Source organism: Phyllobates terribilis, unplaced genomic scaffold (assembly GCF_046119375.1).
Source record: "Phyllobates terribilis strain yellow unplaced genomic scaffold, ASM4611937v1 Scaffold_8__6_contigs__length_399053987, whole genome shotgun sequence".
NCBI lineage: Eukaryota > Metazoa > Chordata > Amphibia > Anura > Dendrobatidae > Phyllobates > Phyllobates terribilis.
The window spans coordinates 106,204,716-106,229,395 of NW_027362768.1; the positions used below are offsets into that span (position 1 = coordinate 106,204,716).

Consider the following 24,680-nt stretch of genomic DNA (forward strand, 5'->3'; position numbering starts at 1 on the left):
TTGAAATGAACATAGATATTCCTGCTGACAGGTTCCCATTAAATACAATTCATAAGAATAGTAATCCCAGCAGTACAGACAAAAATTCATTTAAAATTGGTAGGTGAGCAATTGTGTGAAACACCAAAAGGTATGGAGCCGCCAATGCATGGTATAGCATACATGTAACAAAAAATGATAAGACACCCGACGAGAGTTTCACAATGCTTCATCAGGGGTGCTTGGTGGGTGGGCATATTATTCACAATGACATTTTATTTTTATCTTTGATTGTGGGATATTCACTTATTCACATTTTTTATTGGGCATTGTCTGTGTGTGTATGTACATATACCCAGATACCATTTGAACATTGGTTTATAAAACCTTTTGCATACCGGTCTTGGGAATTGACTTTTCGGAATATGCACACACCTCAACATGGTGGAACATTGATTTATATAAATGTCTTCTTTCTTGGTACATGTATGCTATACCATGCATTGACTCTGCTCCATACCTTTTGGGGTTTGACACAATTGCTCATCCACCAATTGTAAATTAATTTTTGTTTGTATTGCTGAGATTACTTGCACCCACTATTCTTATGAATTGCATTCAATAAAGATTATGATGTTTTAATATATTGGAATGCTTATTTCCATCCTGGCACTTACTCTTTTTCGTTTTTTTCTACTTTATACAGTGCCTCCTTTTGGGAAAATCAGATTTGCTGGAGCTACAATTTTCAGTAGCCTATATCTCCACAAGTAGAATCGTTCCCCCTTAGAATACCTGTCAGAGGTCTCTCATTTAGAAAAATCAGAACTCCTGCTTTGCACTGATGAGAGGCAAAGACCCCAAAACATGCGTCAGCAAATGGAGTTTCTGATTTGGCTTTTTATCGCAAGTCATGAGGCAAGGTTTGTTAAAGGGTCGATATTAACTTTTAGGATTGCCTCTTCCAATTGGTAGCACTATAGTTCTAGTCCTTTTCCTCTCTGAAGAGGGTACTTATATATGCCCTTATGAGGTACATGGAAGCGGGCTGTCTTGTGTGATACCAAAAGGTAGGCACTTTGCATTAAACTGAGGGCTTTTCCAATGAACAAACATTAACATATGTAATTATTGGCCATTCTTGGATATAAAAAGAAGTGCTCAATATGTCCAAGCATGGATATTTCATGAGGGGTCCAAAGGAAAGAATTTATATCAATATATAAATCAATAAGTAAAATCTTGACCGTGCAAAGGATAAAGTACAAACGAGACCTGAACATCCATCGTAAGTTACAACAGGTCTGACACAATGCAACCGTGCTGTGCAATCCCATCATGTGAGGTGACGGTTGCTTAGAAACAAATCATGATTGCAATTTAAGAGAAGCTTGAAGATATTCTTGTTAGTCAATTTTCCTGTAACGTTGGCATACTATTAGACCCACAGACTCGCAGTAAACACTATAAACATATATCTCCAGAACTTCTAAACTAAAGGTCAACGTTAAGCCAACCCATCGTACACAGATAGGACTGTAATGTAAGATAAAGTCCTGCTCATGGTTATTGGCACCCATGAATTTTAAGTACATAATGTGGAATATCTCCTGAAAAAAAAAGAATCAAGTGACACAGTTTTTTTGTGTAGAGCACTCATGTTAAATACAAAAGAGCAAATGATGAACAATAATTTAAAACCAAAAACAATGGGAGGGAAAAATAGAAAAACCTAACGCTTGCTGTGTCACTGGTATTGCCACCCTTTACATTAATTTAGTATGGAAACAAATCTTGACTGGTCTGTGGTAAATCACAAGAGATTCACCTGTGATTGTCAGTGCCCATGTGACATGAATTAGCCAATGAATGATGACTTCAGTGCTTTAAAAAGCCACATGGTAGGTCCTATTCCTTTGTCACAATGGTGAAGACAAAAGAGCTGTCTGAGAACATCAGAATTGCTATTATTAGCAAACATAAGACTCTCCAAAAGACCTTGGTACCCCAGTTTCAACAGTGCGCAATGTTATTAAGAAGTTTGCCAAGCATGGAACTGTCAAGAACCTATCTAGACGTGGGGAAAAGAGGAAATTGACAAGATAGGTCTTCGAAGGTTGGTGCGAATGGTGGAAAAAACACCACGTCAAACATCCAAAGACCTGAAGGCCAACCTGGAACAGTCTGGGGTCATGGTTTCAACAACCATATGCCACACACTAAACCAAGCAGAGCATTATGGGCAAAGATCAAGGAAGAAACCATTGCTGAACAAAAGACATAAAAAGGAATGACTGTTTTTTGACAAAGAGCACCTTGACAAACCACAATCCTTCAGGGAAAAATGTTCTGTGGACATATGAAACAAAAATAGAGCTTTTTGGCAATGCAAAGCAACAATTTGTTTACAGACGGCGCAATGAAGCGTATTAGAAAAAGAACACCTTACCAACAGTTCAGCATGGTGAAGGATCCATAATGCTGTGGGGTTACTTTGCTGCGCATGGTACTGGAGGCCTTGACTGTATCACAGGAATCATGAAATCAGAGAATTATCAAGAGATTTTAGAGCGAAATGTCCTACCCAGTGTAAGAAAACTTGGTGAGTCGAAGATCAGGGGTCCTCAAGCAAGACAATGACCCAGAGCACACATCCAAAAGTACACAGGAATGGATGAAAAAGAAAAAATGGACTGTTTTAAAATGGCTAGCAATGAGTCCTGACCTCAATCACATTGAAAATCTTTTGGGTGAGCTGTAATCTGCCATTGGAAAAAAGGACCCTGCAAACATTCAAGAGCTTGACCAAACTGCAAAGGAAAAGTGGGAGAAAATTCCAGCTGAGAAGTGCAAGAAGCTTATAGATGGCTACAAAAAACGTTTGGAGGCGGTCGCCAATGCCAAAGGGTGTGCAACCAAGTATTAATTAAGGGTGCCTTTATTGCTGCACATGCTGTTTATTCTGTTTTTTCTTTGAAATTGCAACATGGAAGTTGAAAAACAATGTTTTATTGTTGGATTACTTTGGACCACTAATTAAAAAATCCTGAGGATGTAACTTTGATACATTTCCATTTATTTCTGAAGATAATGCACAGTCTATGAAAAAAATGAATGGATGCCAATAACGATGAGCAGGACTGTATATGTGTGTGCATAGTGTATAGCACAGACACCTTCCCAAGTACATACACAATGCATAGGCATTCAGGATTACACAATCAGATAAGCCAATCAGTCTACACACATATGGAGCCAAACTGAGTTTTCTAGTCGTCTGCTAACAGCAATGGTCATAGGCATCAATGGCGAGAACTGGGGGATGTAATTATGAGCAAAGGTAGAAGTTTGACGAGTACATGAACCCTCAAATTCCAGCATGACAGTGGCCAGAGTCATGCAGCCTCCATCAGACTCTGCTTTTACATGGGCTGCCACCGCTGTATTCTGGCTTTGCATTTCAGAGCACCATTATCAGGGTCGGAGAGGGTCTGAGTGGTCGGACCCCACCATACTGCAAGGAATGACTTGTCTCTTGGATAGCGGATGATTTCATGCTGGGAACTCCTTCCTGACATGGGACGTACTGTTTCGCCTTATGTTGGAGGTTCAGGTGTATGAAGCAGGCTGTGTTATACAACCCATGGCAAAAATTATGGAATCACCGGGCTCAGAGGATGTTCATTCAATTGTTTAATGTTGTTGAAAAAAAGCAGATCACAGACATGGCACAAAACTAAAGTCATTTCAAATGGCAACTTTAGGGCTTTAAGAAACACTAAAAGAAATCAAGATTAAAAATGGTACTCAGTAAGGGTAATTTTTTTCAGACCGAGCAGAGGGAAAAAATTATGGAATCACTAAATTCTGAGGAAAAAATTATGGAATCACCCTGTAAATTTTCATTTCCAAAACTAACACCTGCATCAAATTAGATCTGCTCGTTAGTCTGAATCTAAAAAGGAGTGATCACACCTTGGAGAGCTGTTGCACCAAGTGGACTGACATGAATCATGGCTCCAACATGAGAGATGTCAAATGAAACAAAGGAGAGGATTATCAAACTCTTAAAAGAAGGTAAATCATCACGTAATGTTGCAAAAGATGTTGGTTGTTCACAGTCAGCTGTGTCTAAAATCTGGACCAAATACAAACAACATGGGAAGGTTGTTAAGGGCAAACATACTGGTAGACCAAAGAAAACATCAAAGAATCAAGACCGGAAACTTAAAGCAATATGTCTCCAAAACAGGAAATGCACAACAAAACAAATGAGGAACGAATGGGAGGAAACTGGAGTCAATGTCTGTGACTGAACTGTAAGAAACCGCCTAAAGGAAATGGGATTTACATGCAGAAAAGCTAAACATAAGCCATCATTAACACCTAAACAGAAAAAAACAAGGTTACAATGGGCTAAGGAAAAGCAATCGTGGACTGTGGATGACTGGATGAAAGTCATATTCACTCATGAATCGCAAATCTGCATTGGGCAAGGTGATGATGCTGGAACTTTTGTTTGGTGCCGTTCCAATGAGATTTATAAAGATGACTGCATGAAGAGAACATGCAAATTTCCACAGTCATTGATGATATGGGGCTGCATGTCAAGTAAAGGCACTGGGGAGATGGTTGTCATTACATCTTCAATAAATGCCCAAGTTTACATTGATATTTTGGACAGTTTTCTTATCCCATCAATTGAAAGGATGTTTGGGGATGATGACATCATTTTTCAAGATGATAATGCATCCTGCCATAGAGCAAAAACTGTGAAAACATTCCTTGAAAGAAGGTCAATGTCATGGCCTGCAAATAATCCGGATCTCAATCCAATTGAAAATCTTTGGTGGAAGTTGAAGAAAATGGTCCATGACAAGGCTCCAACCTGCAAAGCTGATCTGGCAACAGCAATCAGAGAAAGTTGGAGCCAGATTGATGAAGAGTACTGTTTGTCACTCATTAAGTCCATGCCTCATAGACTGCAAGCTGTTATTAAAGCCAGAGGTGGTGCAACAAAATACTAGCGATGTATTGGAGTGTTCTTTTGTGTGCTTGTTTTTCATGATTCCATAATTTTTTCCCTCTGCTTGGTCTGAAAAAAAATACCCTTAGGCTATGTGCCCACTATGCGTTTTTTAAGCGTTTCCGCAGCGGCAATTCCGATGCAGAAAAGCTTAAAAAATGCTTGGTAGAAGGTCTGCCATGTTCCCCAATGATAATCCGCATGTGCTGTGCACATGCTGCGGAAATTTCCGCTACGGATTATCATTGCGGAAAAATCAGCAGCATTACCAATTATTTTGCGGAATCGCGGCGTTTTCGCCGCCATTGACTTGCATTGGAACGCATGGAATCCGCATCACTGCATCTGTACATGCGGATTTCATGCGTTTCAATGTGCAGATGGTACCCGGGTTTGGAGAAGAGGAGACTCTTCTCCGGACCCCGGTACCATAGTACCTGTAAAAAAAAAAAAGAGAATAAAATAAAAAATAAATATTATACTTACCTTCTGATGGACCCCGGTCTCCTTGTCTCTGCTTGCCGGCAGCTCGCGGTAGACTAAAAGGACGTGCGGAGACGTAATTTAGTCATGTGAGGAGTCACGCGACCGCTGACGTCGGCAGTTCCTTTAATCTACCACGAGCTGCGGGCAAGCCAAGACAAGGACACTGGGGGCCATCAGAAGGTAAGTATATATTTATTTTTTACCATTCTTTCGGTCACACTATATAAATCCATGCCGTTTGCATGGATTTATATAGTGTGACCAAGTTGTCAAGCACTTTCTAAGTGCGATCGCCCGGCACCAGCAGAAGCCACGCCGCTATTGAGGAGCATGAATATTCAGTGCTACCCACGCCCATGGGCGTGGGGAGCAGTGAATATTCATTTTCTTTAGCAGCGGGGACAGTGTAGGCTGCAGCAGGCGGCCGCTGCCTCCTGTGCTCCGCTCCTCCACCGCTACTGCTCACCCCACACCGTAATATGTATACACACACACACACACACACACACACACACACACACACACACACACACACACACACACACACACACACACACACACACACACCCCCAACATTCGGACTATGAGAGGCACCCCCCATTTTCCTCCAAAATTTTGGAGGAGAAAAGTGCATCTTATAGTCCAAAATATACGGTATGTGTTTACTGTGCTTGATGACAAATAATGCCGTTGTGGAAATACCACTAAGTAAATGAGTAAAAAAAAAAAAAAGCAGATGCTATATGTGTAGCATTTTTACATTTTTCACTGTCTGTTACAAGAAGCTTGGGAAATTTTAAGCAAGAGAGAAAAATGGATGACACATCAAAGACTGATGAAGATGTGATCCCACAAACCGATAACAAATCAGCCACTAACTTGTTGGGGTGGTTTCAATATGAAAAAAAGATGTGATAAATCAACCCCTTTCATAGCACGAATTGTAAAAAAAAAAAAGAACAGTGTAGAAAAGCAAGTGACAAGTTTCCGGGACCTCATCAACATCGGCGAGAGCTTTATCCCCTGACAAAGATGACTTGGCACAGTGTCACATACTTCCAGGAACAGCTGGCCAGCAAAAACGACTACAAGAATTTAGTGACTGCTTATCCTGAAAGTCCAGAAAAATAAAAAGCCTCACAGTAACATCCCAAAAAATCACTGACCTTATTTTAGGCAATTGTCCAGGATTAAGCGGGGAAAAAGTCCTGCTTCTGGAAAGATTTTTCATTTTCTAATCCAGGACAACCCCTTTGGGTCAGTATTCATAGCTTGATAGGGAGTGATCTGTGGGAGAAAAGTAAGAAAAAAAACACCTTCCCAGAGGAACATCAACTCTCTCCTTATATTTGTAGAATAAAACCTCCAGGACGATCACTAGCTGCTTAAGACAAAGTTCTACATGCAGATTTACATGTGAAATTCAACCAACATCTGGTGTAAAGCAAGTACGGAGAGGAGCTGGGGTGTTATTGGGAGGCTTTGCTGCCTCACGTCGTGGAGCTGGGGTGTTACTGGGAGGCTTTGCTGCCTCAAGTCGTGGAGCTGGGGTGTTACTGGGAGGCTTTGCTGCCTCACGTCGTGGAGCTGGGGTGTTACCGGGAGGCTTTGCTGCCTCACGTCGTGGAGCTGGGGTGTTACCGGGAGGCTTTGCTGCCTCACGTCGTGGAGCTGGGGTGTTACTGGGAGGCTTTGCTGCCTCACGTTGTGGAGCTGGGGTGTTACTGGGAGGCTTTGCTGCCTCAAGTCGTGGAGCTGGGGTGTTACTGGGAGGCTTTGCTGCCTCAAGTCGTGGAGCTGGGGTGTTACTGGGAGGCTTTGCTGCCTCAAGTCGTGGAGCTGGGGTGTTACTGGGAGGCTTTGCTGCCTCACGTCGTGGAGCTGGGGTGTTACTGGGAGGCTTTGCTGCCTCACGTCGTGGAGCTGGGGTGTTACTGGGAGGCTTTGCTGCCTCAAGTCGTGGAGCTGGGGTGTTACTGGGAGGCTTTGCTGCCTCACGTCGTGGAGCTGGGGTGTTACTGGGAGGCTTTGCTGCCTCAAGTCGTGGAGCTGGGGTGTTACTGGGAGGCTTTGCTGCCTCAAGTCGTGGAGCTGGGGTGTTACTGGGAGGCTTTGCTGCCTCACGTCGTGGAGCTGGGGTGTTACTGGGAGGCTTTACTGCCTCACGTCGTGGAGCTGGGGTCTTATTGGGAGGCTTTGTTGCCTCATGTCCTATCAGAAGACGACTATGGTGACAGAGACATGTCGCTCAATACTGAGATCGCAGTGTCTCATTGCAAAATCTCAGTCTAATTATTTGCTATGGTTTTGCATTGTCATTTGCAAGTCGGAAATGTTTCCAAATTTGTTGAAGTTTATGTAGTTAGTCGCATGCAACTCACTCGCACACAAATCGCACAGATGTCTTTGGTCATGTGACACATCACCGAAAGGACCAGGCATGTTGAAATCGAACATGCCCAATCCTTCTTTCCTTGCAACATCTGCAGTCAGGTGAATAATAGGGACACTCGATTATACATTGGATAGCCAGTCCGTGTCTGGAGTAGCATTTCTGGCATACAAAACGCTAGAACTTCTGATGAATTTGACAGGCGGGCAGGGCCACACCCCATTTAGCCCCAGCCCTTCCCAGTTTTGGCAGAACCGATTCAACCTGGCTTGAAAACGCCACAAGTCACAACATTGTTGGGGCGACTTTACAAAGCTTTTACGCTAGTTTTATGGTATAAAAGCTTTAATCAATTAGCCCCTATGTGTCTTGTGCAGCATTTGTATTTTCACACTCTTGTGAGTAAGTCTCCTATACAGACAAGAAAGTACTTCTGGCTTTTCATTTTGAAGGCAATCCAATCTGTTACATTTCTTAAACCATGAATATGTCTCCTAGGTATGGCAATACATCATTTACAGTCACTTAGGCCTCAAATCATTGTCGAGCACGCATATTTCCCGGCAGAGGATGGCGGAATTATTCAGCCATCATCTCCCTCTAACAGCCACAGGTGGAGATCCACCCTTGGCGGTTAAGACGTTAAATGTCGGTCAATCTTTGACAGCGGCATTTAACACAACGAAAGGGGGGCGCGTCATTCCATATGCTCATTGATGAGCCCTTGACGTGATCATGGGATGCTGAAGGGTTGCCATGAAAGCTGGGAGTCTGCCGATATCTCTGTGCGTGTCATGACGGTTCTCCTGTGAAAGCCAGCGTTTAGCAGCCATTCATAGGAGATCATGAATTTCGCTATACATAGCAGTGCTGATGAACTGCTACATATAGTACAAGTGGTCAAATGATCGCAGATTAAAGTCCCCTAAGGGGACTAACAAATACAGTAAGAAGTGGGAAAAAAAAGTTGTAAAAAATATGAAAAAAAAAAAAAAAACAAAGTTCAAATCATCCCCCCTTTTGCCCCATTAAAAATAAATCAATAAAAAAATACATATATATGGCATCGCTGTGTTCAGAAATGTTATATAAATATAAATAAAATAAATTACCGTAATCAGATCGGCAAATGGCGTAGCACGAAAAAAATCTAAATGCCAGAATTAAGTTTTTTTGGACACAGCAACATTGCAATAAAATAAGAGGCAATCAAAACATTGTGTCTACCCCAAAATGGTATCAATAAAAATGTCTTAGGGCTCAAAAATAAGAAAAAATAAGCCCTTGCCAGGGCTATGGAGTCGGTAAGCCAAACCTCTGACTCCCTCATACATGGCTCATGTTTAAGTGGTACATTTACTGTAGCACAGATTCATCTCAGCTAAAAGTCTAGACCCTTAGATCAGGAATAGGACAGACATTTATAGGACATTTCAGAACTTTCCCAAATTCTTATGAAAAAAAATTCCCCACAAACTGCATTGAACTAGTGTACCCAATTTATTATATATTGTCGGAGTTGGTCCATTTTATACCGACTCCGACTCCACAGCCCTGGTCCTCACGTAGCGTCAGATCCCAAAAATTGAAAAAGTTATGGGTCGCAGAAAATGGTGAGACAAATATATATATATTTTTTATATAAATTTCCGAAATTTCTTTTCAGCAATAAAAAAAACTATACGTTTCATGTTTGATATCTGGGTACTCGTACTGACCTAGAGAATCATAGCGCCAGGTCAGTTTTACCATACTGTGAACATGGTACATAAAAAAAAACACAATTGTGAAATTGCGTTTTATTTGCAATTTCAACGCACTTGGAATTTTTTTCCCGCTTTCCAGTACATCACATGATAAAGTGAATGGTGTCATTTAAAAGCAAAACTTGTCTCGCAAAAAAGAGCCCTCATACAGCTATGTGGACTGAAAACTAAAAAGTTATGGCTCTTGGAAGAAGGGAAGAAAAAAAAGGAAAACAAATAAACGGAAAATAGCCTGGAAGGGGTTAAGTACCTGCCAGGTGCTGCTAATCAAATGTCCTTGATCAATTGTTCATCAGGAAGTGTTACTGCGTCTCTAAGGCTATGTGCCCACGATGCAGAAATGCTGCATATTTTTTACGCTTCTCCCTGGCATGAAAAAAGCATGCGGTTTTTACATGCGTTTTTCCTGCCAGGTAAAAGCGTTTGTCAAGCGTCTTTGCATGCATTTCTGCATGCGGGTTATCAAGCGCTTTTCCAAGCGATTTTAGCATCACTTGGAAAGTGCTTGACAAATTGTTCACACTATATAAATCCAAGCAACCGGCATAGATTTATAGTAGTGTGACCAAGTTGGTTAAAAAAAAAAAAGAAGAATGGTAAAAAATAAAAAAAATAAGATTATACTTACCTTCCGATGTCCTCCCGGTGTCTTCTCCGCTCTGTCCGGTGTCTTGGGCGGCTCGCGGTGGTGTGAAGGACCTGCGGTGACGTCATTGAGTCATGTGTCAGGTCACATGACTCAATGACTTCATGGCAGGTCCTTCACAACACCGCGACCCATACAGCAAACCAGACGGAGCAGAGAAAATACCGGGAGGACATCGGAAGGTGAGTATAATATTTATTTTTTATTTTAAATTCTTTTTTTTTACAGGTTCTATGGTACCAGGATCTGGAGGAGAGTCTCATCTTCTCCAAACCCGGGTACCATCCGCACATAGAAACGCTTAATATCCGTGTGTGCAAATGTGCTGACACGGATATTAAGCGTTTCAATACAAGTCAATGGCGGCAATTACGCTGCGTGTCTGCAAAATTAATGGACATGCTGCGGATTTTTCCGCAATGATAATCCGCAGCGGAAATTTCCGCAGCATGTGCACAGCACATGTGGATTATCATTGGGGGCCATGGGGCACGTATTACCAAGCGGTTTTTAAGCGTTTTCGCTGCGGAAATTCCGTGGCAAAAACGCTTGAAAAACGCATAGTGGGCACGCAGCCTAAAAGCTGATGTTTTGGGAGTTTGATAGTCTGCAGCATTCAGGTATTTGTTCACACAATGCAAAGGAGGAAATATATCAGAAATGAACTTAGAGAAGTAATTGTTGATGTCCATCAATCAGGGAAAGGGTATAAGGTCATTTCCAAATAATTTGGAGGAAATTATTCTACAGTGAGAAATATTATTCACAAGTGGAAAACATTCAAAACAGTTCCCAGTCTTTCCAGGAGTGGACATCGCAGCAAATTCACACCAAGGTCAGAACCTACAATGCTCAGAGATTTCCAAGGACCTCAGAGCTACAGCTCAGCAATAACGGTCGTGTCCATAGTGTAAATGCTGAGGGTTTTTTTTTCTGCAGGTGTTAATACTAAAATGCACAACAACAATCTTGATTGATTATTGCATTTTTTGCTGAGATTTTTTACTGTTTTCCCCTTTATGTTATGGCTTTATTTTTATTCTGCACTGAATACATTTTTTTTCATGCTCCCCATAGAAGCCTACACAGAAAAAAAAACATCAAAAACACAGTTCAATGGTGTTTTTAAAGAGGTTGTCCAGGCCTGAGATGAAAGTCTGCAGTCACTCTGATGTGAGGACTCTCCAGTACTGTTGGTGTGAGATCATGTGATCGTCCATATACATTTGCATACTTCTGCTCACATTCCAACTAGAGGTGCTGGTTCGATCTGTGCACTTCTAATGATCGAGGACGAGCACGTCTAGTCAGCATGTGACCGCTAGTATGCAAACTGCGGTCACATGACCGCCCGCTCGTACCAGCAATACTGGGGAATCCCAACATCAGATTGTCTGCAGACTTCCATACCAAATATGTATAAACCAATTTAGTCTGTGATAACCATATCACAGACAAATAAGAAGAGATCTATGATGCAGTAAAAACTTCACAAATTTATTGAAAAGGATAAAATAAAAAAAAAGCTTTAAAAATTACATAGAACAAGGAATACCTATGTGGCACATCACATACCTAAATATATTAACATTACTTGCAAAATCAGGAGATATGAAAATCTATATAAGTATCAATAATAGTATTTTGCCAGTGCATTGTGATTTTTCTACCTATATAATGAAGATTTTGCCCTATATACAAGGACCATTAAAAACTACCACTATACAATATATTACCCATTATAGTACATATATGCATTAAAAGTATTACTGCAGTATACAAGGGTAACTGTGGGGCTGTTTCAAGGTGTATGATGTGTCCTGCTATCCCCTCTTCAGAGTGCCACCTATTGGAAATTGCAATTCTAAAAGTCCATATCAACCCTTGCCACATAACTTGGGATAAAAACCAAACCAGAATCTCAATTTGCAGACATGTAGGACACCCCAAAACACGTATCTGCAAATTGAGATTTCTGTTTGGCTTTTATCCTAAGACATGTGGCAACGGTCGATATTAACTTTTAGAAATGCTACTTCCAATAGGTGGCGCTAGAGTTCAAGTCCTCTTCCGCTCTGAAGAGGGTATTTGCATATTTAATTTCCCAGTCTCCTTACACTGGCATGTCACTCCTCAAGGAGAGAAATTACCCCTTATTAACATCTGAGAGAAACAGTCCCAATTTGTTTTGTGTCATCCTAGTTGCATGAATTTCTTTTTTTCACTGAAGCAGACTGTCTGAACTTTTACTATCTATTAACGCTGTCATTTATTTAGTTAAAAACGGATGAAACTCGGATGCATCACTGAAGGACACAGTCGGTTATCGGTTTTATAACTGAGTGTAATCCGCAAAACAGACCTGCTCGGAGTCTCACGGCCAGAGACACGGACCCGTTTTTAAAAGAGGAGTTTATGGTTTAATGAAACTCTATGGGTTAATGTGCTATCCAAGAAAGAAAACAGCCAGCACTAGGATGTATCACACGGATGTGTGAATGTAGCCATAAGGCTTAGTCAGCATGTTAAAAGTTCAAGTTCATGACAATGCAATTACAAAAAGACTGAACACGTGTGGCTTGCTTGGAAAGTTTGCCAGGAGAAAGACTCTTATTTCTAAAAATAACATGACACCATGCCTAAAACTCGCAAACTTGTATCTGAACAAGCCAAAAGACTTCTATAAAAATGTGCCCCGATTCATTAAGACCGGCGTTGTTCATGCTGATCTTGGTGAGGGGGCGTGGTGGAGTAAGACGCTCCTGATTCATGAAGCGGTGCACGCCTCTTCACAAATCTGGAGTGTCTTGAAGAGTGGAGAGCGTCTCTGTATGCTATGTAAGAAATCTCACTCCAATCAGGGACTGGAGTGAGATTTCTGGCGTAGGGAAAACCACAGCTCATCATGAATTAGATTGGCTGTGGCTTCCAGACCCTGTCCCAGTTCTGCCCATTTAGCGTGAAGACGCCAAAACTTTGAGTTGACTTTTCAAAGCTTTTACGCTAGAATTCTGGGGTGAAAGCTTTGATCAACTGTGCCCAATGTCTTTTGAACAGACGAAATCCAAGTGTTGATCTTTGTCCAAAATACCCTGCACCATGTTTTGCGTAAACGAAACACACAAATCAGAACAGACACCTCATACCAAGCACGGTGGTGGAGGGGTGACTATTTGGGCTTGTTTCACAGTCACTGAGTCAACCATGAACTCTTGTATTCCAAAGCATTCTAGAGTCAAGTACGAAGCCAACAAAAAGCTAAAGCTTGGCCGAAACTGGGTCAAGTAAAAGAACAATGGTCCCAAACATCTGCAAATCTACATCAGCAGGGCTTACAAAAATGAAGGAGTTAGTGTTGCAATGAAGCAAGAGTTCAGACCTCAACCCAAGAACTTAACCCCTTCCTGTCCGAGCAATATTCCGTTTATGAGCTTATATTTATTTCCTCACCTTCTTCCAAGAGTCATACCTTTTTTTTTTTAGTTTTTTCTCAACATAGATGTATGAGCAGGGCTGTTGAGTCGGTAAGCCAGATCTCTAACTCCTCAATTTCCCTGTCTGCCAACTCCAACTCTGACTCCACAGCCCAGCCTCACTACTGAGCGTGTACATAAAGTGCAGCACAGATTCATCTCAACTAAAAGCCTAAATCCTTAGATCGGGAACAGAACAAACATTTATAGGACATTTCATAACTTTCTCAAAGTCTTATGAAAAATTTTACAGCACATCTTGCATTGTACTACTGTACCCAATTTATTATATATATATTTATTTTAGGAGTCTGAGTCGGTCTATTTTATACCAGCTCCGACTCCAACAAAATGGGCTCAGCCTGACCTCCACTGCCCTGCGTATGAGGACTTGTTTTTTGAGGGACGTGTTGTAGTTTTGAATGACCCCATTCATTTTATCATGTCATGTACTGGAAAGGGGGGTAGTGGGGGGAATCCTAGTGCAGCAAAATAGCAGGAAAAGAAGCACAATTCCGCAATTGTCTTTTGGGGGGGGGGGGGTTATTTACAGCGCTCATTATAAGGTAAAAAGGACCTGGCAATATCACTCTCCAGATCTGCACAATTAGAGAGATAATAAACCTGCATTTTTTTTTAAAGTGAATTTTTTTTAGAAAATTTAAAAAAAAAAAATTACTTATGTTGCTATTTTCCCATAGACATGTTTTCAATTTTTGCCTAATGGGGCTTGTTTTTAGCACTCTGAGAATATTTTTACTGATATCATTTCGGGAATAGATAAAATGTTTTGATCACCTCTTAGGCTGTGTGCCCACTATGCGTTTTTTAAGAGTTTCCGCAGCGGCAATTCCGCTGCAGAAACGCTTAAAAAACGCTTGGTAGAAGGTCTGCCATGTTCCCCAACTGTGCTTTGCACATGCTGCGGAAATTTCCGCTGCGGATTATCATTGCGGAAAAATCCGCAGCACTACCAATTACTTTGCGGAAGCGCGGCGTTTTCGCCGCCATTGACTTGCATTGGAATGCATGTAATCCGTATCACTGCATCTGTAGATGCGGAAGCCATGCGTTTCAATGTGCGGATGGTACCCGGGTCTGGAGAAGAGGAGACTGTAAGACTGTAAAGACTTGTAAAAAAAAGAATAAAATAAAAAAATACTTACCTTCTGATGGCCCGCGGTCTCCTTGTCTCTGCTTGCCAGCAGCTCATGGTGGACTCAAGGACCTGCCATGACGTCATTTAGTCATGTGACGGGTCACGCGACCGCTGACGTCGGCAGGTCCTTTAGTCTACCGCGAGCTGCCGGCAAGCCGAGACAAGGACACCGGGGGCCATCAGAAGGTAAGTATATATTTATTTTTTACCATTCTTTTACGGTCACACTATATAAATCCATGCCGTTTGCATGGATTTATATAGTGTGACCAAGTTGTCAAGCACTTTCCAAGTGATGCTAAAATCGCTTGGAAAGCACTTATCAATCCGCATGCGGAAATGCATGTGAAGAACGCTTCACATCCGCATGTCCCTGGCAGGAAAAACGCATGTACAATCCGCATGCATTTTTTTCTGCCAGGGAGATGCAGAAACGCTCAGGAAAAATCCGGAGCATTTCTGCATCGTGGGCACATAGCCTTACTGCAATTTTTGCGGTTTTGGAGACTGAAAAACTGCAATTCTGGCTTTGATTTGTTTCTCGTTACTCAATTTACTGTTCGGGTTAATTTTTCGATGTTGTTTTTTTTTTTTTAAGGAGGGGATTGGGCGATCTTTTTAACTTTTACATTCTTTTCAAAAATTTTTAAAACTTTTTTTTTTCTTTTCACTGTATTTGCAAGTCCTCTTAGGGGACTTGAACCAGCGATCTGTCGATCAATTGTGCTATGTATGGCAGTACACAGTGTTGCTGCATATAGCAAAAATCACAATCTCCTATGAATGCAAGCCACAGGCTGGCTTTCACAGAAGTACCATCATGACAGGCACAAGGGTCTCCACAAACCCCTGGCTGTCATGGTAACCCATCGGAGCCTTGCAATTGCGTCGCGGGGGCGTCGATGGACGGTTAAAACAGCGCCCTCCCCAAAACACGTGCTGTAAATGCTGCAGTCATAGATTGATAGCAGCATTTAACAGGTTAACAGTCACGCTTCGCTCCACACGCGTCTATTAGAGGCAGATGATGGCTGAATAACAGACATAATCTGCCAGCAAAAGATGTGGGCTCAGAAACTAAGCCCACATCAAAGTCAGGGAGCTGGCAAATGACGTAACTGTACATCATATGTCTATAAGGGGTTAAAGGGAACTTTTCACTCAATTTATGTTGCCCAAACCTTGGTCAGCAGGACACCGAGACTGGCTACACGATTGCAGCCAGGTATGCTTTAATCTGAAAATCTTTGGCAGTTCAGATAACATAGTTTGAAGAGACGGCCGAGGACCATAGGCAGAGACTGGATGAGTCCGATGTGGTGACAGGTTGGATCCTCACTGCCCCAGTTGACGGACAGGTGTCACTGACCTGTCAATCACATGGAGCGGGGTGAGGAGAAGCCAGGTACCTCATCACACTCCCAACATCTCTCCCTATGTCCCTGGCCATCGTTTCAAACTATGTTTTCTCCAAACTCCTGAATCGTTGCGAAGTTGGACATACCTGGCTGCAATCTCCCAGCCAGGCACTGGTTCATGCTGCCCGTAGGTGGACAGCATGGATTGAGTGACAAGTTCTCTTTAAGAGCTGTGTATAAACAAATGCCCAAAAATCTCAATGAAATTAAAAGGGACCTGTCATGTTCCCAAATGATAACCTGCAGATACAAGGCTAACATCAGTCACAGAAGTGTGGTTTGTCACCATTCAGTACACAGTTAGCGGCAGCTGTTAGCACGCCCCGGGACTTTAACAGCTCGCAGTGCATCAATATAAAAGTAGTGGAGCAACCCTTTAAGCAATACTGTAAGGCTACGTTATCACAATGAACTTTTGGTGAGTTTGTTCTTGCAGATTTTCTGCACCCATTAAGTTAAATTGGTTACTTGCATTTTTTAAAAAAAAAATCACCAAAAACTCATCATGGGAACGCAGCCCAAGGGCTCATTTAGATGTCAGTTTTTCTCACGTACGAGAAAAACTGTTTTATTAGTGACTTTCATCAGTTGTTTTTTTTCTTAGTCTGATCAGTTATGCCCTTGTGATTTTGCACAGCCCAATCGGTCTGCAAAAAATCAGAGATGTGAACAGCCCCATAAACTATCATAGGTATGAGTGCTATCAGTGAAAAACATGGATAGCACTCGTACATGAAAAACTGACTTGTGAATGAGACCTTAAAGGGAATGTCCACTACTTGAACAACCTCTTCTTGATCTAAATGTTTGGCCTCGATAAAATAAAATAGCTTATACTCACCTCCTGTGCTAGCACAGCTACCACAGTGTCAACATTTGTTCTCCCCAGGGCTCATGTGTGTTTGTTGTGAACCGTGATGCCGGCGCCCAATCATCAGCGCTGGCGTCACTGTCTCTGCCTCCTGTCGAATTGAACATATAGAGGAAGTACGGGCTGCGGGTGATCTGACTTCCTCTTCATGTTCAATTAAACAGGAGGTGGGGACAGTGACGCCAGCGCTGATTGTGTGCTGGGTTCATGTGTCACAACAACAGCATGGGAGCCCTGGGGAGAGCGAACGCCGACACCGGGGAAACAGCGCCAGCACGGGAGGGGAGTATAGGCTTTTTTATGTTATCGAGGGCAGACGTGGGGTATGAACAGGATTGTCCAAGTAGTGGACAATTTCTTTAAGAGTCGTCAAAAATTACTTTACAACACATACACATAACGATTACATCAAATTATTGCTAAATGTGGTTCTACAAGCTACTGAGTCATGGGGTGTTCCTAATTTTGCACACACTTTCTGTATTTTGGCCTAATTTTTGGTAAATATTTAAAAATTGTTTTTTCCCACAGCTCCACTGAGTAATTTTTGTTTCTTAATGAAAAATCCATTATACGGTTCCAGAAATATGGTCCTTTTTATCTTGTGCTGGTTTTTACCAACCTCACAAGGTAATAATGAAGAGTAAACTAAAGACGCCACCCCAGAGAATCCTTTGAGCAATGGCCCTTTATAAAAAAAAACAAGAATTAGCACTAAACAAAAACACCCATACCTCTGGAATCGTATGGTGGATTTAAAGATGTATAAGGTACATCGGAATATTTATTTGCAACATGAATATGGAAAAAAAAAACAGTTTTTGGTTTAGTTTTAACCTACTGAATGAACTCAAGATTATTACAGTTGTGTGGATACCAAATATGAATATTTTTTTGTTTAGCTAAATTGATACATGTTTGTAATAAATTATTTTTATTTGCAAAACAGATTTTTTGGCATTGAGGACTTTGTACTGTTTTTTTTTATTTGCAGATCTTTTGTGTGTTTATATTTTAGTTTTTATTTATTTTTTAACAAAATTTGTTCCCCAAGAGATCATCGAAGATCTCAGGGTAACATCTTTTTTTCCTTATACTATATATCTTTTTTCTTTTTTTTTTTATACACCATCTGGGTCATCCACAGTAGGCCCATTTACTGGGGAAAACAGCCCACTGAGGTTATAAGTCACTGGCAGAGGTGAGGCATCCTACAATCGTGTGATCATCAGGGCTCATCAGGGCCTACAGGAGTGTTATCAGTGCAGATGCTTCTGTTCATTACATACTGCTCATTGAGGAGCCTTTCTTTCTTTTCCCCAGGGGCCCCGGCAATGTGACTGTTGATTCAACCCACTGTCAGTATACATGAGAATACACACCGGTGTTTGTTCTGGAAAGCGAGCACTGTCAATTAGAAGCGGGGAAAGGTCCCAACATGCCAAAGAGGCGGAACTGTGCGCCAAACTCTTGGCCACACCAAGGGTACACTGAAATCTACTCGTTTGCATATGAATTGTTATTTTCTCCGGCATTATACCAGTAACTGGTTCAGTGCTAGTATGGTTGTCACAAGTCTCCTGCAACACTGCAGAGAACATTTAAAATATACTTTGGAGGCGACAGACTCCTTTTAAAGGGTTATTCCCATAATCAAATTATTTTTCACAAAGCACACTAAACGCATACTTATGGTTAATATACAAACTAGGCCAACAGAACATTTTTTTCTTGTACATTTGTATCTTTTTTCCATCTCTATACATCCAGCTTCACATAGCAGAAATCGGCGGTCCTATTCTTACACAGGTAAAACTACATTTCCCAGCAGCACTTGCTACTCTACAGTGCTGCAGACCCCTCGCTCCCTTGTGTGATCCTTAAAAGCCTCAACCTCAGTCGTCTTCCATATGCATCAACAGAGCAGCATTTGGAGTTTCAAATCACTTATCTGTCAGCAGCAGGCAACAAACATTACTCAACACCTCTCAGCCACAGTCACTCTGCTCAACCCCCTGTGTAAAGCCCCATCCCACAGTGTAAAGCTCCATACTGAAGTACATCACTCCTCTCATACCCCTATATACAGCCCCATCCTGTAGTTTCACACCTCTCAGTCTCTATATACAAGCCCATCCAGCAGTATATCACTCATCTCAGTCCTCCTATATACAACCTATCCAGTAGTACATTACTCCTCTCAGCCCCTCTATATACAGTTCCATCCTGCAGTATCACTCTCCTCTAAGGCCTTTTATACACGCCCTATCCTGCAGTACATCATTCCTCTCAGCCCCATTCTGCAGTATATCACTCATCTCAGGCCTTATCCTATTTTATATGCCCTATCCTGCTGTATATCATTCCTCTCAGCCCTATCCTGCAGTATATCAAACTTTCTCAGAGCCACTACATACAACCCCATCCTGCAGTATATCACTCCTTTCAGCCCTTCTATATACAGCCCCATCCTGCAGTACATCGCTCCTCTTAGTTAGCAGTACAACCCACTACTTCCTGTAATGAGGTTGTGCACTGTAATGAAGGAGTTTCCGCCCCTTCCCACAACATCAGCCCTCACAGGAGCAGCTCAGTTGCAGACAAGACCCAAAGCAGAGCAGTGCTGACAAGAATTCAGCAAAGGGTATGTGCACACATCAAATATTTGCAGAAGTTTCTGCACCATGATGCGGCAGTTTAGTGTACTAGCAAAATTAATGAGATTTCTGAAATCTCATGCTTGCTGCTTATGTTTTCATTGCAGACTTCATGCAGTTTCAAATCTGCAGCATGTCACACTTTTCAGCGTTTTTCAACCATTCAAATGAAATGAAAATTGCAAAAAGTAAGTTTACTAAGCCTGTGTAACAGTTAAGCTTCCATACACATTAGCTGGTCGGGCCATCTTGCTAGAATTGGTGGATGCAGTTGACTTATGTAATGTGAAGAGGCTTTCAGACATTGTAAGCTTAGTGTGCCATGGACTTCTATACCCCACCTTGGACATGCCCCTACCCTCTAAAAGGATCTTGATATATCCTGGACCTCTATATGCCTCCCTACTCCCCACCCCCGTCCCCCTATTTTTTACCATTTGCTTTGGCAATGCTAATATGTACTTAGTCCTGCCAATAAAGCTCATTTGAATTGAATTGTATGGGGGGTGGGGGGATATAAAATCACAGCATGCACTAGATTCCTCTGTTTGGCAGACATGACAGTGCTAGTTTCAGTAGCATTCAGCCCATTACCTCCCTACATGATACAGGAGAGCACATGGAAGTAGTCATGCGTGGCTGTGAGAGGCCTGAGAACACTCATTTCTGTGTGAACTGTGCCCTATGCTGAATGGTAAGTTTGGTGCATTTTTACACACCCATCTAGCTTTATATCACCTCATTGTAGGATTTCATTTAGAACACTTTTTTTTTAAACATTAAAAAGGCCTTTAATTTGGTAAATTTTACAAACGTGCTTAGGGCGATAGCAGAGACAGTCTTACTGCATGCGTCTGAAATTCCAAGCACCGGTATAAGCAGTGGCCAGACAATTTTGAAACCAAGTGCCGAAGCCATTGAGCAGCAAGGGAGATTTGGAGGCATGACGCAATGTGCCATCACCAGTGCCACACACTTTATAAGTTTGTCTACTAAGGTGCAAAAAGTGGCTAATAAATGAGACCAACTATATACACCAGAATTGTGGCTCACTGAGATCAAAATGCTGTTGCTTTTTATTTTGGTGTATCTGCCCCTGACCCCTCACAGCATGCTTGCCTGCAGAGAGATGCCACTGCTGAGGAAAGAAAAAAAATAGAGATTCAAAATTGATTATTTTTTTTCTTTCTATGTAAATAAGACTAAAAGTGCAGTGAGGGCGGCCTGTATCGTTCCACACCTAACACCTACTTATGCACTTTATTGTTGCTTGCTCAGGACCACTACATCCCCAGCACAGAGGAGATGTCAATCAAGTACATGGGTGCTGCACAAGGATCTGTGCACCTACCAGGAATCACCCTGCCCTCTGTGCACTTGTTGCCTCCTTCACATAAAGACTTAAACGGAACCTGCAACCATTTTTTTGCTACCTAATCTGAGAGCAGAATTATGTAGGGACACAGACCCTGACTCGTGATGCTCACTTACTGGGCTGCTTGTTGTAGTTTTGATAATCAGCTTTTTTTCTTTTTTAATTAGCAGGAGTGTATCACTAGAGGCCTAGTAAACCTGCTGATATGTAGTCCTCATTCATGAACTCTGTATAGCCCCACCCCAACCACTCTGACAGCTTTCTGCCTATGCACAGCGCACACACAAAGCTGCCAATCAGTGGTGTGGGCGGGGTTATACAAGACTCCGAATTCAGAGAAGTGAGATCTGCAGTAAAGTAACCCGACAAATAGCAGGAATCAGGGTCTCTGCCCCTATATTATGATACTCTGTGATGGGGGAGCAAAACCCTGCAGACAGATTTTCTCAGCGACGTGATAACCTTTTGCAGTCAGGATGCCATATGGCAGCTTGTCGGTTACTACTGTACCCATGTGATGACCCCAAAATACTAAAATAGTGGCGCTCACAAGTTCATCTCCAGGGGAGCAGGTCACCAGATATAATTTAACCAGCACATGAGTTTATTAGTAAGAGGAATGCGCTCTATTGTTCTCTGGGAGCAGCCATTCCTAGTGAGCTGTAATGGGCGTGTGGCCAGGCACTGCTGCCATATCTGCCTCCTGTGCCCAGAGATCCTGACAGCCATGTGTGCACAGGTCACTTGTGCAGGGTGTGAGCAGGGGACAATGGGAGGAGCAGGGGGAGCCATGGGGCCCAGTGCCGGCTGCCAGCAGCCATACTGCGGCCATGTTGGGCAGCCCCGTGGTCAGGCCCATGCTCGGGCTCAGCCGTGGCTGCTGCAGGCCAGCACAATGTCACCAGCCCTAATCCTCCCGTCTGCTGGCTTGTCCACACGCACTAGGCCGCACTTCCAGCTCCGGGCAGGAGATGAGCCGGGGCCCGGGATGGCGCTGCGGGCCCACGACACGTCACACCGCGCCACACTCACACTCGGCACTTACTTCTCGTCCCCAGACGTCCCCCCCAAATATATGCAGCAATGGCGGCCGCCTGGCTCCCCGTCCGCCTGGTATTTCTGCCCTTCTTTCCCAGCGTGCATGCGGATTGGCTGCGCGGCGTCACGTGACTAAACAAAACCGTCACAGCTAAACCTAAAATGAACCCTTTGTCCACAGATAATTGCGGCCGCCGCTTTGTGGTGAGAGGCCCCGGATAGAAGCCGGGGCTCCCCGGAGACTCCCGAGGGAGGGAAAGCCGAGGCCGCGCACCGCGACTCCCCGCACCCCTCCGCCGCCCGCTGCTCGGCTCCCGCGGACGCCATGTTGCCCCGTCCGGCAAAAATGCGTCAACTAGTGACCATCTCATCCAGCAGGAATGAGTGTGCCCGTGGGAGAACGCAGCCGCCGGTGTGTGTGACCCGTCAGTGTCTGGGAGAGACATGCGTTACCGCAGCGCACAAGGAGTTAAGCGGCGGCATCAGACGAGCAGAGGGCAGACACCTGCGCGCACTCACCTGCTCGGGGCCGCACCGCACACACAGGCCCGGGCGACTCCGCCGCCACCGCACTTTTTTTTTTTTTTTTTTTCTTCAGTTCAAACCTGAGGACTAGACGTGGAGACAGACGTCCACCCACGTGACCCGCTCTGACCCCTCCCACTGTGAGTGGCGGGGGCGCGCCTGCCGGGGAGTGGAGGCCGCTGCGGGGGCGCGCCTGTGACAAACGGAGACTGTTTGGTCCGGGAGTCAGGTGTACGGGGCTGTCTGTTCCTGACCGGAGTCACCGGACTGCTCCCTGAGCCGGACACACACAGTGATAGCCTGAGCACCAGCCACAGTATCCCCGGGAATGGGCTCGGTGCCATCAGCAGTACTGCCCCAGTGATGGGCTCAGTGCCATCAGCAGTACTGCCCCAGTGATGGGCTCAGTGCCATCAGCAGTACTGCCCCAGTGATGGGCTCAGTGCCATCAGCAGTACTGCCCCAGTGATGGGCTCAGTGCCATTAGCAGTACTGCCCCAGTGATGGGCTCAGTGCCATTAGCAGTACTGCCCCAGTGATGGGCTCAGTGCCATCAGCAGTACTGCCCCAGTGATGGGCTCAGTGCCATCAGCAGTACTGCCCCAGTGATGGGCTCGGTGCCATCAGCAGTACTGCCCGGATGATGGGCTCGGTGCCATCAGCAGTACTGCCCGGATAATGGGCTCAGTGCCATCAGCAGTACTGCCCGGATAATGGGCTCAGTGCCATCAGCAGTACTGCCCCAGTGATGGGCTCAGTGCCATCAGCAGTACTGCCTGGATAATGGGCTCAGTGCCATTAGCAGTTCGCCCCGATAATGGGCTCAGTGCCATCAGCAGTACTGCCCGGATAATGGGCTCAGTGCCATCAGCAGTACTGCCCGGATAATGGGCTCAGTGCCATCAGCAGTACTGCCCGGATAATGGGCTCAGTGCCATCAGCAGTACTGCCCGGATAATGGGCTCAGTGCCATCAGCAGTACTGCCCCAGTGATGGGCTCAGTGCCATCAGCAGTACTGCCCCAGTGATGGGCTCAGTGCCATCAGCAGTACTGCCCCAGTGATGGGCTCAGTGCCATCAGCAGTACTGCCCCAGTGATGGGCTCAGTGCCATCAGCAGTACTGCCCCAGTGATGGGCTCAGTGCCATCAGCAGTACTGCCCCAGTGATGGGCTCAGTGCCATCAGCAGTACTGCCCGGACAATGGGCTCAGTGCCATCAGCAGTACTGCCCCAGTGATGGGCTCAGCGTCATCAGCAGTACTACCCCAGTGATGGGCTCAGTGCCATCAGCAGTACTGCCCGGATAATGGGCTCAGTGCCATCAGCAGTACTGCCCGGATAATGGGCTCAGTGCCATCAGCAGTACTGCCCCAGTGATGGGCTCAGTGCCATCAGCAGTACTGCCCCAGTGATGGGCTCAGTGCCATCAGCAGTACTGCCCCAGTGATGGGCTCAGTGCCATCAGCAGTACTGCCCCAGTGATGGGCTCAGTGCCATCAGCAGTACTGCCCCAGTGATGGGCTCGGTGCCATCAGCAGTACTGCCCGGATAATGGGCTCAGTGCCATCAGCAGTACTGCCCCAGTGATGGGCTCGGTGCCATCAGCAGTACTGCCCGGATAATGGGCTCAGTGCCATCAGCAGTACTGCCCGGATAATGGGCTCAGTGCCATCAGCAGTACTGCCCGGATAATGGGCTCAGTGCCATCAGCAGTACTGCCCCAGTGATGGGCTCAGTGCCATCAGCAGTACTGCCCAGATAATGGGCTCAGTGCCATTAGCAGTTCGCCCCGATTATGAGCTCAGTGCCATAAGCAGTACTGCCCGGATAATGGGCTCAGTGCCATAAGCAGTACTGCCCGGATAATG

At 44.1% G+C, this 24,680-nt stretch overlaps 1 protein-coding gene across 5 annotated transcripts in view; it reads right to left on the bottom strand.

Moving 5' to 3' along the window:
- ZNF644 (zinc finger protein 644) overlaps positions 1 to 22,951 on the bottom strand; it is a 76,586-nt gene extending 53,635 nt beyond the window's left edge. For 4 of the 5 annotated variants that reach the window (XM_073643181.1, XM_073643180.1, XM_073643179.1 and 1 more), the window contains exon 1: positions 22,806 to 22,951. The gene's annotated coding sequence lies outside the window, so the exon portion shown is untranslated. Of the gene's footprint in view, positions 1 to 22,293; positions 22,553 to 22,805 lie in introns of those variants that run through there. The other variant, XM_073643178.1, reaches the window with a different exon arrangement.
- Positions 22,952 to 24,680: the final 1,729 nt, after the last annotated feature.